Raw genomic sequence first — 17060 nt, forward strand, 5'->3', positions numbered from 1 at the left:
CATCCTCTGAAGACACAACCTCTTCGGGAATCACCTCGGGTTGTCGAACCGGGGCTCTCCTTTCTCTAACCCTCTTATTTCCTTGCCTAGAAGTCGAAATTATCTACATAAAAGCAAGTAGACAATTAAACTTCAACCTTAGCATAAAAACAGTCCCGTTTTTGGCATAAAGGGGTCTCAAAAATCAAGTTTTAAGACTCAAAATCATAATTAAATCATCCAAAAACTTAGGGGAACATGAGTATATATCAAATAATGAAGAATCCAAGCATAAGAACACAATTTCTAACCAATTTAATGCATAATTTCTACCCGGATTTTGAAGAACCCTAATTCCCAAATTAGCAAATTAGGCATGAATTTCAACAATTAAGGGGCTAGAAAGCAAGGAAATAGCAATTGTACCCTAGCAATGGAAGATTTAATACAATAAACTCAAGTTATAAGCAAGAAATTTCAGAATTTTGCGAGACAAATGAGACGAATTCGTGACTTACCTGAGCAATAAGAGCAAGGAATCGCAAAAATAAGCACAAGAAAGCGATGTAAACAAGTAGTAAGCAATTAAGCACAAGTAGTAAGTGAGATTTGATGATGATTTATGATGAATATAGAGAGAAAGAGTGATAGAGGAGGAAGAATGCAGGAATGGGTCACGATTAGAAGAAAGGAAGTTAAAGAAATTAGAGTAATTAGAGCATAAAACCGGCGGAATAAAAACGCGGAACCCGGTTCAATTTGGATCCTCGATCGAGTCGCAGCTAGCTCGATCGAGGAACCAATTTCAGGACTACCCAACTTTCGTTTTAAACTCTTTTAATTTCTTCACTGGTTCCTCGATCGAGTCGCAGCTGACTCGATCGAGCTGATAGGTTCCTCGATCGAGTCGCATCTGGCTCGATCGAGGAAGTAGGCTGTGGCTTCTTCTTTCGTCATTTGTTACTCATAGCTTCAAATCCCGTCAAAATTCCTGCAAAAGATACTTGAAATCACATCAAGCACCCTCTCCTCACCTGTCAAAGTTCAAGGAAACATAAAAACAAAGACAAAACTTGAATTTAAAATCCTAATTACAAACTAATAATTTACAAAATCCGAGCTGCCTCTCGGTAGCGCTGGTTTTTGCGGTCCCGCACGACCGTAATTCTTCATCAGTAAGAAGAATCAATGGGGAAGAGGTCAAGAGCCTCTATTACTCCCACAAAAGCACCTTCATAGTATGTTTTCAAGCGTTGCCCATTTGTTGGGGTTGGTGTCCTTAACAGTTAGTGCAAGGACTTATAAACCTCTAAAAGGATCAAAGGGCATACTTTTGGTATTATTATCAGTTGATCCACGTTTATCAATAACGGTTGGCTTGCTAGATAAGTTTGACGTTATTGTCATACAGATGGCGGTGATCAACTGGTCCCTAAAAGTCACACCTATAGGATACGTTCGAGAGACGTGACGGTATGAAAATACAGTCATGTAGATGCCAAAATTGACTAACCAGTTAGTCCGAGTTATTTGACTAGTAATTAGTCAAATATGTGATGTTGAGATATTATATTTAATACGGATTAAATATCATGGGCTAAGGCGAATTAACCAGTTAATTCGTAAAATTAAATATACGTGATTTATATTTAATTAAATGTATATTAAAAATAATTATACAATACTGTTTTGTCGGACACGTATTAATAATTCAGCTAACCCGTATTATTAGCTGATGCCTTAATTTCCGATAACCGATAACAGTTTATAATACAAACCCGTCATATACATTTTAGTATTTAACGAACCGGACCTCGAGTTAAAACCAAGAGGAAGTGGAAGCCCACTTCCCCTTGTGGGTCACGGTTTTGGCCGAAATAGGAGAACAAAAGGAGACCTCCTCCTTCTGTTAAACCTAATGATCATTTGAAACAAAATTAGGGTTTTGAAGAGTATTCTCCTCTGAAAAACCTGAGATCTCTCATCTCGACAAAACTCACATCAGTTCTCCCTATATTGCAAGGCAATCGGAGAACACTGTTCTAGCACAAGGGCATATCTCGGACAAAGTCTTGGGTGTAACGATTAGGAGGAAATCGCTTTGATTTGTTCTTTACGCCGCAATTTAAAGGACCCGAGGTTATTTCTTGTTCCTTATCGTTTTTATCGTTTTTATGTTTTATGACTATATTCACATGTAAATTTTACGTTATAGTCCTACAATTAAAGGGGTAGTATACGGATATTCACCCACAAGTGGTATCAGAGCGAGGCCACGTAAAATTTTATATGTGTTTTTCATCAAACGATTGTTGAAACGATGAATTATGGTTAAAAAATGTCACGGCTCACATTTTTTTTCACTAAGCACCCATTTTTTTTACTCGGCAGAAATTTTTTAATTTCTTTGCGTTTTTTTTGGTTGCATTGGGGACCGTGTCTTGTTTACACGATTGCTCTTGTTGTTGTTTTGTCTCGAAAACCAAACCGTGCCATGTTTTACACGGCTGTTTTGTTTCAAATTACATGTTGTTTTTACATGTTGTTATTTTATACAGAGATTATAGCAACATGTCATGTTTTTGTCAATTGTTAAATTTTGTTTTGATGCGTTTTTGATCAAAATTGCAATTGATTTTGTCTTGACAAACTGTTTCACGAGGGTTTTGAAGTTTCAGCCATATAAGCATTCGATCGAGCGTATTTCTACTCGATCGAGTGCTGTTCTGTCTTGTTTTTGCTCGATCGAGTCCCCTGTTGTACTCGATCGACCTTTTAAAACCTTTTGCTCGATCGAGTCCCCGTTGTACTCGATCGACCGCTTTCAAAACCCCCGCTTCGATCGAGTTGTCCTCGTACTCGATCGAGTAGATTTGTCGATATAAGCTCGATCGACCCCCGTTTAGTCGATCGAGTGCTCCTCGATTAGCATACCCCTCGATCGACTTGCAGTTGATCGATCGACCCTTTTAGTTCCTCGATCGAGCACTCATGTCCTCGGATCGAGGGATTTCGTCTTTAAAAGCTTTGGAAATTTGTTTCTTTTGATTTAAATTTTCTTTTGGCTTCAATATGTACTTTATACGGATATAGTACACTCGCTTAATAGTGAATCAGTTCACTCACGTACCATATAGTTGTTTTAAAGCGTCTTTAAAATGACGGATTATAATGGATTAAAATTAAATGATAGAAGCGGTTTTATCACATGAATTTTAATCATTAAAAGGTGGTTTGGATAAATTTAACATAATTACGGAATTATGTCACGAATGAATTTTTTTAGTTGATGCATTTTTATTTATCGTTAATTTATGAATGCCGTGAATGCCTTTTAATTACGTATTTATTTTTACAAACGGTTGTAACTTAGTGTGGCCTTAGTAGAACGTGTTACCGTAATGATGGAACACGGTCTTGGTTGTATTTTGAGATCTTGTATCTCCGTTTTGGATTTTTCACTTGTAATTACAGTTTTAATTAGAATGTAAATAGGTTTATATTTTGTAATTATAAATTTGTAATTTTTGAGAAGACCAAAGATGGAGACCAGATGCTCACTCCCGCTACTTGGATCAAGATGGAACATCAAGACAAGCTTTTCGGGTCCAACGGTGGATTCCAAAGTTGTATTATGTTTTTTACTAGGTTAGGCCACACTAGGAAATTTTTTATTTACGTATTGAATTACTTTATTTATTCATTGTTACGATAATTTGCATCATATTCCGCCTAAAAACCAAACCACCTAATTATGACATGAAAACTGACACATATAGAGGTCACGAGTTAGTTTTCTTTGACATTCGTATGTCACACGATCATGTTAAGCCATCACCCAAATTAATTCATTCACGCAGACGCTAGTTATTCGTTCACTTAAAATGAATTATAATTTAGTTGATGGGATCTTCCTCGTATAAACAAAAATTGAGAACAGTCTTTATAGGTCAAACTCCAATGAGTCCCTTCTTCGTCGGTAGGCATACTATGACCCCTTCTACGTCGGGTAAGTTGGAACCGATTGACCTATTTTATCTCAACACTATGGTCACTCGTACGATCCTGTGACTATGGTGGACTATAGATAGGATTTACGGAAATCTATCGACCAAGAGTTCTTCCGGAAGAATTAGCTAAACAGTTGGCTTATCGTTTACGAAATTGAGTCTTGGGATCACTTGTATCATTCTTGAGGGAGATCAATTATGCAAGTGGGAGAGTCTACATGTTTAAAATGAATTTTAAAATAGACTTAAATCACCTCGATGAGTTGCTTATTTCGTTTTGTTTTTCTTCTTTTTCAGTGTAGATCACGTATTAAACTGCTAAACAACAAATGGCTGGTTCAAGTGATAACCCAATGCCAAGTGCCACATTGGACCGTGAGTCCTGGCTTAGGATCTTCATGAGTCGGGATGAATCAGTCTACTCGATGAAGAATGACGGATCCAACTTCGCGGATCGGGAGGCAAAGATTACGGAATGCTGCCGCTGGCGACGGAAGCTCGGATATCCGCTTGAGCCCATGCCGTTAAACCCAGGCCCCACTACTGGAATTAACGAAATCAACGAGTATAACGATTTCGCTTTAGAAGCGGGTGCGGTAAAGAACGTACTTATTTTTGCAATGGAACCCAATTTGCAGAAACGCTTCATAGCCCAAGGTGCAAACAAGATTTTCACCACGCTCACTAAGGAATTCTCGAAAGCACCGAGAATCGTGACCTATGAGCATACCACTCGCTTCTTTGATGCGAGACTCCAGAAGGGCCAACCGGTTAGCCCACACATTCTCAGCATGATTGAGAATGTCGAGAAACCGGAGACCTTTAATCGTAACATCGAGAATATTGTTATCGACCGTATTCTTCACTCACTCCACGATGGTTATTCGCAATTCAGAGCGAATTACTATATGAATGATTTGAAGAAAACTCCCCATGAATTGCACTCCCTCCTCGTACATGCACCGAGAAGGACATGAAGTTCAGTGGGAGTTCGAAACAGGATGTTCTCGTTGTGTCAAACAAAGGGAAAGGTAAGGGCAAAGCTCCGGCAAACCTAACGTGAGAGGTAAGGCGAAGTTCAAGAAGTCGGGTTCAGGGAAGAGTGGTCCTGGTGAGGCGAGTAACTCATCGGGCATGACAAAGAGCAAGAGTGAAAACATGGAATGCCATCATTGCCACAAGATTGGGCATTGGAGACGCACATGTCCTGTTTATCATGAGGACTTAAAGGCAGGTCGTGTTAAACCCGTTGGTATGTCTTCTCTCTCTTCTACTTTTATTCACATGATTGAGATTAACCACGCAAGTTACGGAACTTGGGTACTTGATATTGGTTGTGGTTCTCATCTGTGTAATCATGTGCAGGGGCTCCGAAACATCGAACCCCTCGTAAAGGGTGAGGTGGACTTGCGTGTTGGGAATGGAGCAAGAGTAGCTGCCATCTCCAAGGGGACATATGTAATCCGACTTCCAAGCGGATTTGAGTTGTCATTATATGATCGCTATTATGTACCTAGTCTTTCCAAAAACATTATTTCGGTTTCTGCGCTTGATAAACTTGGTTTTTCATTTGTAATAGAAAACAATGCTTGCATTTTCTCATTACACGATATGATTTCTAAAGGCGTTTCCATGAACGGAATTTATGTTTTAGATCGACCTCGGAAATATTACACATAATGAATAAAAAGTTAAAGGTTGGTGACAAAGATCAAACGTATCTATGGCACTGCCGTATGGGACACATTAATGAGAAACGCGTAAAACAGCTCATCAAACATGGAGCTATCTCGGCCTTTGATTTTCAATCATTTGGCACGTGTGAATTATGTCTCATCGGTAAGATGACTCGGATTTCCTTCAAAGGTGTTGGAATGCGCGCTGCTGACCTATTAGGGCTCATACACACGGATGTATGTGGTCCTATGTCAATCACCGCACGAGAAGGCCATAGGTATTTCATCACTTTCACGGACGATTTGAGTAGATATGGCTATGTCTACTTAATGAAGCACAAAAGTGAATCCTTTGAGAAATTCAAGGAATACCAAAATAGGGTACAAAACCTATTAGGTAGAAAGATTAAAACACTGCGTTCAGATCGTGGTGGCGAGTATCTTTCTCACGAGTTTGATCAACACCTAAAGGACTGTGGGATTGCCCTACAGTTAACTCCACCTGGAACACCTCAATTGAATGGTGTGTCCGAACGGAGAAATCGAACACTACTTGATATGGTTCGATCCATGATGAGTCACACGGTTTTACCTGATTCATTATGGGGTTATGCTCTATTGTCAGCCGCTCTAATACTTAACCGAAGTTCGTCTAAAGCTGTTGACAAGACTCCATATGAACTATGGAAGGGAACGGTCCCTAACTTGTCCTTTATACGGGTTTGGGGCTGCGAGGCTTATGTCAAGTGGAGACTCGAGGATAAGCTCGGCCCGCGATCGGTCAAGACATACTTTATAGGTTATCCTAAAGGATCACGTGGTCATTACTTCTATTCGCCAACCGAACAACGTGTTTTTGTTGCGGCTAGTGCGACATTCTTAGAGAAGGAATTTCTCGAGAGTGCAAAGAGTGATAGAACCTTCGACCTGTCGGAGATTCCAGAACCAAACACCGAGCAACCATTGGAGGAACCTATTCCTTCAATCCCGCTGCATGTGAACATTCCGAGGAACCTAGGAGGTCGGGAAGAGTCTCTATTCCTCCGGACAGATACATTGGTATGGTCGAGGAACATGACATAGATGACGTTCTACTCTTAACGAGTAGTGAACCCGCAACCTATAAAGGTGCCATGACCGATTCGACTCAAAGCTATGGCTTGAGGCCATGCAATCCGAGATGGACTCCATGTATGAGAACAACGTGTGGGATCTTGTTGACTTACTTGCTAAGGTTCGTCCCCTTCAATGCAAATGGCTTTACAAGATAAAGCATTCTGTGGAAGGTCAACAAGATATCTACAAAGCACGACTAGTTGCTAAAGGTTTCACCCAAGTGCCAGGTTTGCACTACGATGAGATTTTTGCACCCGTAGTCATGCTGCGTTCCATTCGGATTATCTTAGCGATCGCCGCTTTTCATGACTATGAAATTTGGCAAATGGATGTGAAAACCGCCTTCTTAAACGGCTTTTTGGAGGAAGAGTTGTACATGGTACAACCCGAAGGTTTCATCGATCCCGAACATCCTAAGAAAGTATGCAAGCTTAAGCGTTCCATTTATGGACTTAAGCAAGCATCACGGAGTTGGAATCATCGCTTCGACCAAGTGATAAAAGAAAATGGATTTACTCGATCGGTCGAGGAACCATGTCTATATATCAAGTCGAGTGGGAGCAAGATTGTCTTCCTAATATTGTATGTTGACGACATACTCCTGATTGGGAATGACATACCTCTCTTAACTTCGGTGAAAGTATGGTTGAAAAACCATTTCCAGATGAAAGATCTGGGAGAGGCACAAAGAATTCTAGGCATCCGTATCTATCGAGATAGATCACGACGGATGTTATCTCTCGATCAGGAATCTTACATAGACAAAGTCCTAGAGAGATTCAAGATGACTAACTCCAAGAAGGGGTTCCTTCCCATGGCTCCAGGGGTGCATTTGAGCAAGTCTCGGCACCGAGACACCGGAAGAGAAAGAGCGCATGACACGGATTCCTTATGCTTCGGCTATAGGATCAATCATGTATGCCATGATATGCACACGTCCGGACGTGGCATATGCATTGAGTATGACAAGTCGATTCCAAAAAGAACCAGGTGAACCACATTGGTTGGCTGTCAAGAACATTCTTAAGTACCTCCGGAGGACTAAAGATTGGGCATTGACTTATGGAGGCTCTCAAACGCTATGCGCAACCGATTCTGCAGATGCTAGCTTCCAAACGGATCGTGATGACTCGAAATCTCGTCGGGATTCGTTTTTACTCTTAATGGCGCTGCAGATCACTGGAAGAGTTCGAAACAAACTGTTATAAAGCAGATTCTACGATCGAGTCCGAGTACTATGCCGCGTCCGAAGCTACAAAGGAAGCGATATGGATGCGTCAATTCTTACATGGGCTATCCGTAGTGCCTAGTTCGAATGACCCGATCACCATCTATTGCGACAATAGTGGTGCCATCTTCCAAGCTAAGGAGCCTAAGTCTAGCAACAAGTCTAGACATGTACAACGGAAAGCTCATCTAATCCAGGATTACGTGGAGCAAAAAAGATGAGTGATAGAAAAGATTGCTACGAGATGACAACATAGCAGATCCTCTCACTAAAGCATTACGACAAGATAAGCATGAAGGGCACGTTAATTCCATGGGAATTAAACGTGTTCCTAAGTTGTAGTACTCTTTTATGGATCGGATTCATTCTCTCTTGTACTCTATACGACATCATCGTTTTGATATTTTATATATATATTTTGTTTTTCATGTGGAATTGTACGACGATTTTGAACACCACAAAGTGAATCGAACAAACATCATATCTTGTTAGTCCTTAATTGCCCACATGAGCTGATAACTCGGCAATTATTTTGTGACGTTGGTTGATGGTGGGTTCAACGAGCCATAAGTCAACCGGTTGGCTGACCAATCACAGAGGCGATTTATACGGATATTTCGTAGGACACCATTGTGACATCGACGTGGAGTCCTAAATGTTTTATAACATTCGTTGCCCGGTCGTGGATAGGACTTCCATGGTGATCCTTAGAGTCGAATCTCTTGACTATCGACTGTCTCTTGAGACTACGGCAGATTTTGGGTGACTTTGGTTTCTTTCTCACGGTCATCCGTAACTGGGGGCCAAGTAGATTTTTTTCTGGGTCATTTCATGCTTGCTTAGATCGGAAGGAGTCGAGTTGAAGGAAATATTCAGCCTTTATCAGTTACTCGATATTTCTCAGGGCCACTCGAGGAGTCAGAATCGAAATGCATGGCCATGCTCGGATACGGATTCGTTTTATCGGTTAAGTTACTCTCTAGTCGGGGAAACCACTCTAGATACGGATCGATTGTAAAATACGACCTTTGTGGATCCAGATCTGCAAATTGTTTTACATTGAGTGGGAGAAATTTTTAAATGAATATGAGAATCGGTTATCGCACATACACTTGTACGGACAAGTGGGAGTTTGTTGGAGCTTGTGTCCTCCAGTTAGTGCGGATAACGTCATTGCACATACACTTGTACGGACAAGTGGGAGCTTGTTGGGGTTGGTGTCCTTAACAGTTAGTGCAAGGACTTATAAACCTCTAAAAGGATCAAAGGGCATACTTTTGGTATTATTATCAGTTGATCCACGTTTATCAATAACGGTTGGCTTGCTAGATAAGTTTGACGTTATTGTCATACAGATGGCGGTGATCAACTGGTCCCTAAAAGTCACACCTATAGGATACGTTCGAGAGACGTGACGGTATGAAAATACAGTCATGTAGATGCCAAAATTGACTAACCAGTTAGTCCGAGTTATTTGACTAGTAATTAGTCAAATATGTGATGTTGAGATATTATATTTAATACGGATTAAATATCATGGGCTAAGGCGAATTAACCAGTTAATTCGTAAAATTAAATATACGTGATTTATATTTAATTAAATGTATATTAAAAATAATTATACAATACTGTTTTGTCGGACACGTATTAATAATTGACTAACCCGTATTATTAGCCGATGCCTTAATTTCCGATAACCGATAACGATTTATAATACAAACCCGTCATATACATTTTAGTATTTTAACGAACCAGGACCTCGAGTTAAAACCAAGAGGAAGTGGAAGCCCACTTCCCCTTGTGGGTCACGGTTTTGGCCGAAATAGGAGAACAAAAGGAGACCTCCTCCTTCTGTTAAACCTAATGATCATTTGAAATAAAATTAGGGTTTTGAAGAGTATTCTCCTCTGAAAAACCTGAGATCTCTCATCTCGACAAAACTCACATCAGTTCTCCCTATATTGCAAGGCAATCGGAGAACACTGTTCTAGCACAAGGGCATATCTCGGACAAAGTCTTGGGTGTAACGATTAGGAGGAAATCGCTTTGATTTCATTTCTTTACGCCGCAATTTAAAGGACCCGAGGTTATTTCTTGTTCCTTATCGTTTTTATCGTTTTTATGTTTTATGACTATATTCACATGTAAATTTTACGTTATAGTCCTACAATTAAAGGGGTAGTATACGGATATTCACCCACACCATTCACTTTGAAGGTCTTTTCTGTGTCAGAATGCAGTGTAACTGACCCAAATTTGTTCACATCAGTAACAGTGAACGGTCCAGACCATCTACTCTTCAATTTACCTGGAAACAAGCGCAAACGAGAGTTAAATAAGAGAACTTTCTCACCAACATGAAATTCTCTTTGCAAGATATGCTTGTCATGCCACTTCTTCGTTCGCTCCTTGTATACTTGAGCACTATCATAGGCATGCAGTCGAAATTCATCTAGCTCATTCAACTGCATCAGTCGTTTCTCACCCGTCAGTGAGGGATCCATATTCAGCTCTTTTATGGCCCACGTAGCCTTGTACTCAAGCTCCACAGGTAAATGACAGGACTTGCCATAGACGAGACGGTAAGGTGAGGTTCCAATCGGCGTTTTGAAAGCAGTACGGTAAGCCCACAAAGTATCATCGAGCTTCCGACTCCAATCCTTTCTGTTCTTGCTTACTACCTTTTCCAAGATCTGTTTCAGCTCTCTGTTGGAAATCTCCACTTGTCTACTGGTTTGAGGATGATAAGCCAATCCTCTTCGGTGTGTAACGCCATATTTCTTCAAGAGAGAATTAAGATGACGCTCATTGAAATGCTTGCCTCCATCACTGATCACTGCGCGAGGCACTCCAAACCGTGGAAAGATAGTCTTCTGAAACGACTTAACAATGATTTAGCATCACAAGTGGGGGCGGCAATTGCCTCCACCCATTTAGAAACATAATCTACAGCTACTAATATGTATTGGTTCCCAAAAGATGTAGGGAACGACCCTTGGTAATCAATGCCCCAAACATCAAAAATCTCCACTTCGGAGATCCCAGTTTGAGGCATCTCATGCCTTTGCGAGATGTTGCCAGTTCTTTGACAAGCATCACAAGAACGGACAAAGTTAGTAGCATCCTTAAGGATAGTAGGCCAATAAAAACCCGATTGCATTACCTTAGCAAATGTCCGAGAAGGACCATGATGACCACCATATGAAGAAGAGTGACAATGAGAAAGGATGGCACGTACCTCACCCTCTGGGATACATCGTCTGTATATACCATCGGCACACTCTCGGAACAGATAGGGATCGTCCCAGAAGTACCTCTTCACATCATGCATAAATCTCTTCTTCTGCTGATAAGATAAGTCAAGAGGAAGTGTACCTCCTACCAAATAATTGGCATAATCTGCAAACCATGGGGTATTTGCAGCTACAGCTAGAAGATGGTCGTCTGGAAAAGAATCATCGATGGGCAAAATCTCTCTTCCTGAGAATCTCAATCTGGACAAATGATCTGCAACAACATTTTCAGCACCAGACTTATCACGGATTTCTAAATCAAATTCTTGTAACAATAAAATCCATCTAATGAGTCTAGGTTTAGCCTCTTGTTTGGTTAAAAGATACTTTAAAGCTGCATGGTCAGTGTGAACAATAACTTTAGAACCAACAAGATAAGCTCTAAATTTGTCTAAAGAATAGACAACTGCAAGAAGCTTCTTCTCTGTAGTGGCATAGTTGATTTGTGCATCGTCGAGAGTCTTGCTTGCATAGTAAATGGCATGTAACACCTTGTCCTTTCCCTGCCCCAAAACAGATCCAACTGCATAGTCACTGGCATCGCACATAATCTCAAAAGGAAGGCTCCAATCCGGAGATCGGATAATAGGAGCTGAGATAAGTGCTTGTTTGATCCTGTCAAAGGCTTGAATACACTTGTCAGTAAACACAAAAGTAGTATCCTTATGAAGAAGCTGAGTTAGAGGTTGAGCAATTTTAGAAAAATCCTTAATAAAGCGGCGATAGAATCCTGCATGACCAAGAAAACTACACACACTTTTAACATTAACCGGGTACGGGAGTTGCTCAATTACCTCAACCTTAGCTCTATCCACTTGAATGCCCTTACCTGACACCAAATGACCGAGTACCACCCCTTCAGTAACCATGAAGTGGCACTTCTCCCAGTTGAGAACAAGGTTGCTCTCCTCACAGCGCTGCAAAACCTTAGTCAAGTTTCTCAAACAAATATCAAAATCAGTACCATATACACTGAAATCATCCATAAACACCTCCATGATAGACTCTATGTAATCAGAAAATATGGCCATCATACAACGCTGAAAGGTAGCAGGAGCGTTACATAAACCAAAGGGCATCCTCCTATAAGCAAATACACCATATGGACAAGTGAAAGTGGTCTTTTCCTGATCCTCAGGATGAATGGGTATCTGAAATAAACCGGAGTAGCCATCTAGGTAACAGAAATAACTATGACATGCTAATCTCTCTAACATTTGGTCAATGTAAGGAAGTGGGAAGTGGTCCTTTTTAGTGGTCGTGTTCAACTTCCTATAGTCTATGCACATCCTCCATCCTGTAACAAGTCTAGTAGCAATCAATTCATTCTTATCATTTTTTACTACTGTAGTACCTCCCTTCTTAGGTACAACTTGGACAGGACTGACCCATTTAGAATCACAAATAGAGAAAATAATACCAGCATCAAGTAATTTCTGTACCTTTCTTACCACCTCCTGCATTGGAGGATTTAGTCGTCTCTGACCTTGCGCAGAGGGCTTGTGGCCCTCTTCCAAATGAATTCTATGCATACAAAAGTCAGGACTAATACCTTCGAGATCATCAATGCTATACCCAATTGCCTTTTTATGAGTTCTCAAAACAGTCAACAAAGCGGATAGTTGACCTTGATTAGGCTAGCATTGACGATCATCGGGTTCATTTCACATTCATCAAGAAATTCATATTTGAGATGAGAGGGAAGAGGTTTTAATTCGGTTTCTTTACCTCGTTACCTTAGGTGTGACACCCAAATCGTATACCTTCCGATGTAGGCATTCTCTCCAGTTAGAAGCCTCTCAACTCGATGAACTTCTAGACTCCATGAACTCGTCGATCACTGGATCCGTGACAAGGGCAATCTCTAGAGGATCCCTGTCCAAACACATAGGAAGACACTCATCAATAGTAAAATCAACAACATCTATACTATGACAAGTTTCTTCTATCATGGGGTTTTTCAATGCTTTTTCCAAGTTAAAAACAATCATATCATCCCCCACAGCTAAGGTCAATCTCCCTTGCCTAACATCTATAACCGCCCCGAGTATGTAAGAACGGTCTCGCCCAAGATGATAGGGATTTGGTTGTCTTCAGCCATGTCCATGACAACAAAATCAACGGGGATGAAAAACTTCCCAATTCGAACGGGAACGTCCTCTAACACCCCCAATGGGTGTTTAACAGTTCTATCGGCCATCTGCAGTGTCATATTAGTAACTGTCAACGGACCCATATTCAAATAGAATACGACATGACGCTAACACTAGCTCCTAAATCACAAAGAGCTTTACTAATAGAAAGATGACCAATTTGACAAGGGATAGAAAAACTTCCTGGATCCTTTAATTTCGGTGGTGAGTTAATTGGCAACATGGCACTGCACTTCTGAGTGTAAGCAATAGTTTCCACCGCGTCAAAGGATCTCTTCCTTGTCAAAATCTACTTCATGAATTTTGCATAAGCCGGCACTTGAGTAATTAATTCAGTAAAAGGGACACTTACCTGTAGATTCTTCACGACCTCCATAAACTTACCGAACTGCTTATCCAGCTTGGATTTTTGTTGTCGATGAGGAAAAGGTAGTGAAATAGTTATGGGCTCGGCTTGCTTATCCTTAGAAACAACTTTTGAAACACCGTCAGCTGTCGATTTTGGATCCTCGATCGAGCCAGGGGTGACTCGATCGAGCTGGCTGGATCCTCGATCGAGTCGCCTCTGACTCGATCAAGGAATCTTTACAGGTTCAGCTTCTTCGTCTTTTTTACTTTTATCGTCAGCTCGTGTTTCAACTTCGTCAGGTTCTTTCTCATCATCACTAAGCTCCAAATTACCCAATCCTTTGGGATGCATATAGGGGACCTCATCAACAATAATGGGCACGTCTTTCTCAAGGCTTTGTAGGTCAGGATTCACATAAGAAGTACCACTCCTCAGTTGAATAACATTAGCTTGCTCATGAGCTTGTTTACCTTGAGGAGGAAGACCTATGGCCTGTTTTGATGGGTTTTGAAGTGCCATCTGAGCCACTTGATTATCTAGCATCTTGTTATGGGCAATCAGCTCAGAAATTTGAGCCGTCTGCTTCTGCTGCATCGACAAAGTTTGTTGCAAAAGATTGCGCAACTCTGCCATCTCATTATTTGGAGCTTGTTGAGGAATTTGTTGAGGAGTTTGCTGAGGAGGCTGTTGATATTGGTTGTTAAACTGCTGGCCTCCTTGATTCTGCCTTTGACATCCCCCTTGTTGTTGATTACCCCGATTGTTGGGAGGGATATAAGTATTCTTTTGCGGTTGTGACTGCTGCGGGTTTTGCACATTCTGACTAGACCATTGAAGGAACGGATGTTCCTTCGTTCTTTCATTGTAAAAGTTGGAGAAAGGTGTACCTTGTGCACCTTGTCTGTAAGCCTGAAAGGCATTAACCTGCTCCAATGTGCTCATACAATCAGCTGCACCGTGACCATCCAAACCGCATCTAGCACAAGACTCCTCTACTTGCTGACTCATAGCATGGACTCTCTCTTTACTACCCAATGATTGGGTAGTCTTTATCTCAGCAATCTGGGCAGAAATAGTCTCGGTGTGCGCAGAGCACTATCAACTCCGATTACCTCGCGTGCTTCCCTAGGGATTTCCATACCTGGCGGTATGGGTAGCAATCGATCAATCAACTTCCACGCGTCACCATCATTGGTGTTATCTTGAAACCTCCCATTAGCAGATGAATCCAAAAGGGCACGATGATCGTCAAACAACCCGTTATAAAAATGGTTGCAAAGGAACCACTTTGGGAAACCATGATGGGGAACTGATCGAACTAAACGCTTGAAGCGAGTCCAAGCTTCATTCAAATCTTCAGTAGCTCCTTACTTGAAACTAGTAATTTGATTCCTCAAAGCATTAGTCTTCTGAGGTGGGAAGTACCTCTTGTAGAAAGCAAGAGCCAAGGAATTCCGATCAGAACTCCTTCAAGATATCCATATCCATATCTCTCAACCACTCACTCCATCTTTCAGGGGAGAAAGGAAAGAGCACCGCTAACTGATCTTGTGTCACTCCAGCTGTTAATGGAATAGAACAGCAGTAAGTGACAAATTTCTCCATATGCGTCGCAGGATCCTCAGCAGCTGTCCCTCCAAACATATTTCGTTCCACCAAATTGATATAAGATGGCCGAATCTCGAATGTTCCATTGGTAGTAGTGGGTAGCTTAAATCCTTGTGGGATAGAGTCTAAAGTCGGCTCAGAGTGACTGGTTAAAGTAGGCATGATGGGGGCTTTGGGAATTTTAGTGATAACTGGAATTTCAGGAATAGGAATTTTTCCTCTTCCTCTTCGTAGGACCGATCATTTGTCTCGGTTGAGCTCGCCGTTTCGACGTCAAGTATACTCAAGTCTTCTACTTGACCCACTTCTTGATTAAATTTCCGTCTGTAGCGAAAAGTGTTTTCAGGTTCAGGATCAAAAGGAATAATCTCGGACCTATTAGACCTGGGCATAAACGGAACTAACAAGAAAGTGTGAGAACGGTCTCAAGGAACTGGGTTCCCGAGACAAAAAGACAAAATAAACACAAAAGACTAAACAATTGTTGCCTCCCCGGCAACGGCGCCAAATTTGATGTGGCTAAAGTCGTATCACCAAACCAAAGTAAATCTATCTCGGGACTAACAAGAAAAGCTAGTAGTAAGATAGGTATCGAATCCACAGGGAGGCGGTAAAAGCTAGGTCTGCAAATATTTAAGCTGTCTAAAGTAACCAATTTCGGGAGGTTTGTTTTGTGTTGATTCTAATAAACTAATTGCAAGTAATTAAATGAAGGTTTTAACGATATTATTAAAAGTCTAGGATTTACGGTTCACTAGGTCAATCAGTCGGGGATTATCAATCAATTGCTAAATCTATCAAGTTGTTTAAGGTCATAAGATCGGTCGACTCAATTATGCCCTTTAGATCGATTCTAACATGCGGTCGCTATGATTAGATACTCTCTATTTGATTATCGCAGCCTATATCAATTCTAACCCTATTTGGCGATAGGATCAATTCGCTACACTAATTAATAACTCAGGCCTCAAGTTGATTAACTAGAAGAATTACAATAATCAAACAACAACTTTAATGATATCAATAGCAACTAATTGATTTACCCTTTTAATTAACCTAGATCCCCTTCATCCTAGATGATGGGATTAGCTACTCATAATTATAATAACAACAACAATGATGATTAAAGATGAACACATGATTGAAAGTATAAAACAAGAATTAATGAACATAAAACAATCAACGATTAATTGATGAGGAAAGATTAGTACCATACAAGGGAAAGATTAGGGTTCTAAGAGAGTTTTCCAGCAGTATCCAAGCAAAATATAACGTAGTCCAACAATAAAACACGAGTTTCTAATTTATAACAAAAGATAATCGTTTTAGGAAATTCTGGAAATTAGTCTGCTAGAGAGGATCCTCGATCGAGCGCAGGTGACTCGATCGAGATACCGCCGATCGAGTCGATGGTGACTCGATCGAGGAACCCGCTTCACGACGGTTTCTTCTCTTCTTTCACTTCTAGTCTTCATACTTCCTCGTTTCCCGTGCCATGCTTCGTGTATTCTACTGTGCCGTCTCCGCCATGCTAATCTTAGCTTGATCATACTCATATTGAGTCATTTCTGCATCAAAACACAAAATAGCGGCAGTATCGACAATTCATTGAAATAAAGCATATAAATGATATAATAGGCACGAAACG

Source organism: Silene latifolia, chromosome 4 (assembly GCF_048544455.1).
Source record: "Silene latifolia isolate original U9 population chromosome 4, ASM4854445v1, whole genome shotgun sequence".
In the NCBI taxonomy this organism is placed as follows: Eukaryota; Viridiplantae; Streptophyta; class Magnoliopsida; order Caryophyllales; family Caryophyllaceae; genus Silene; species Silene latifolia.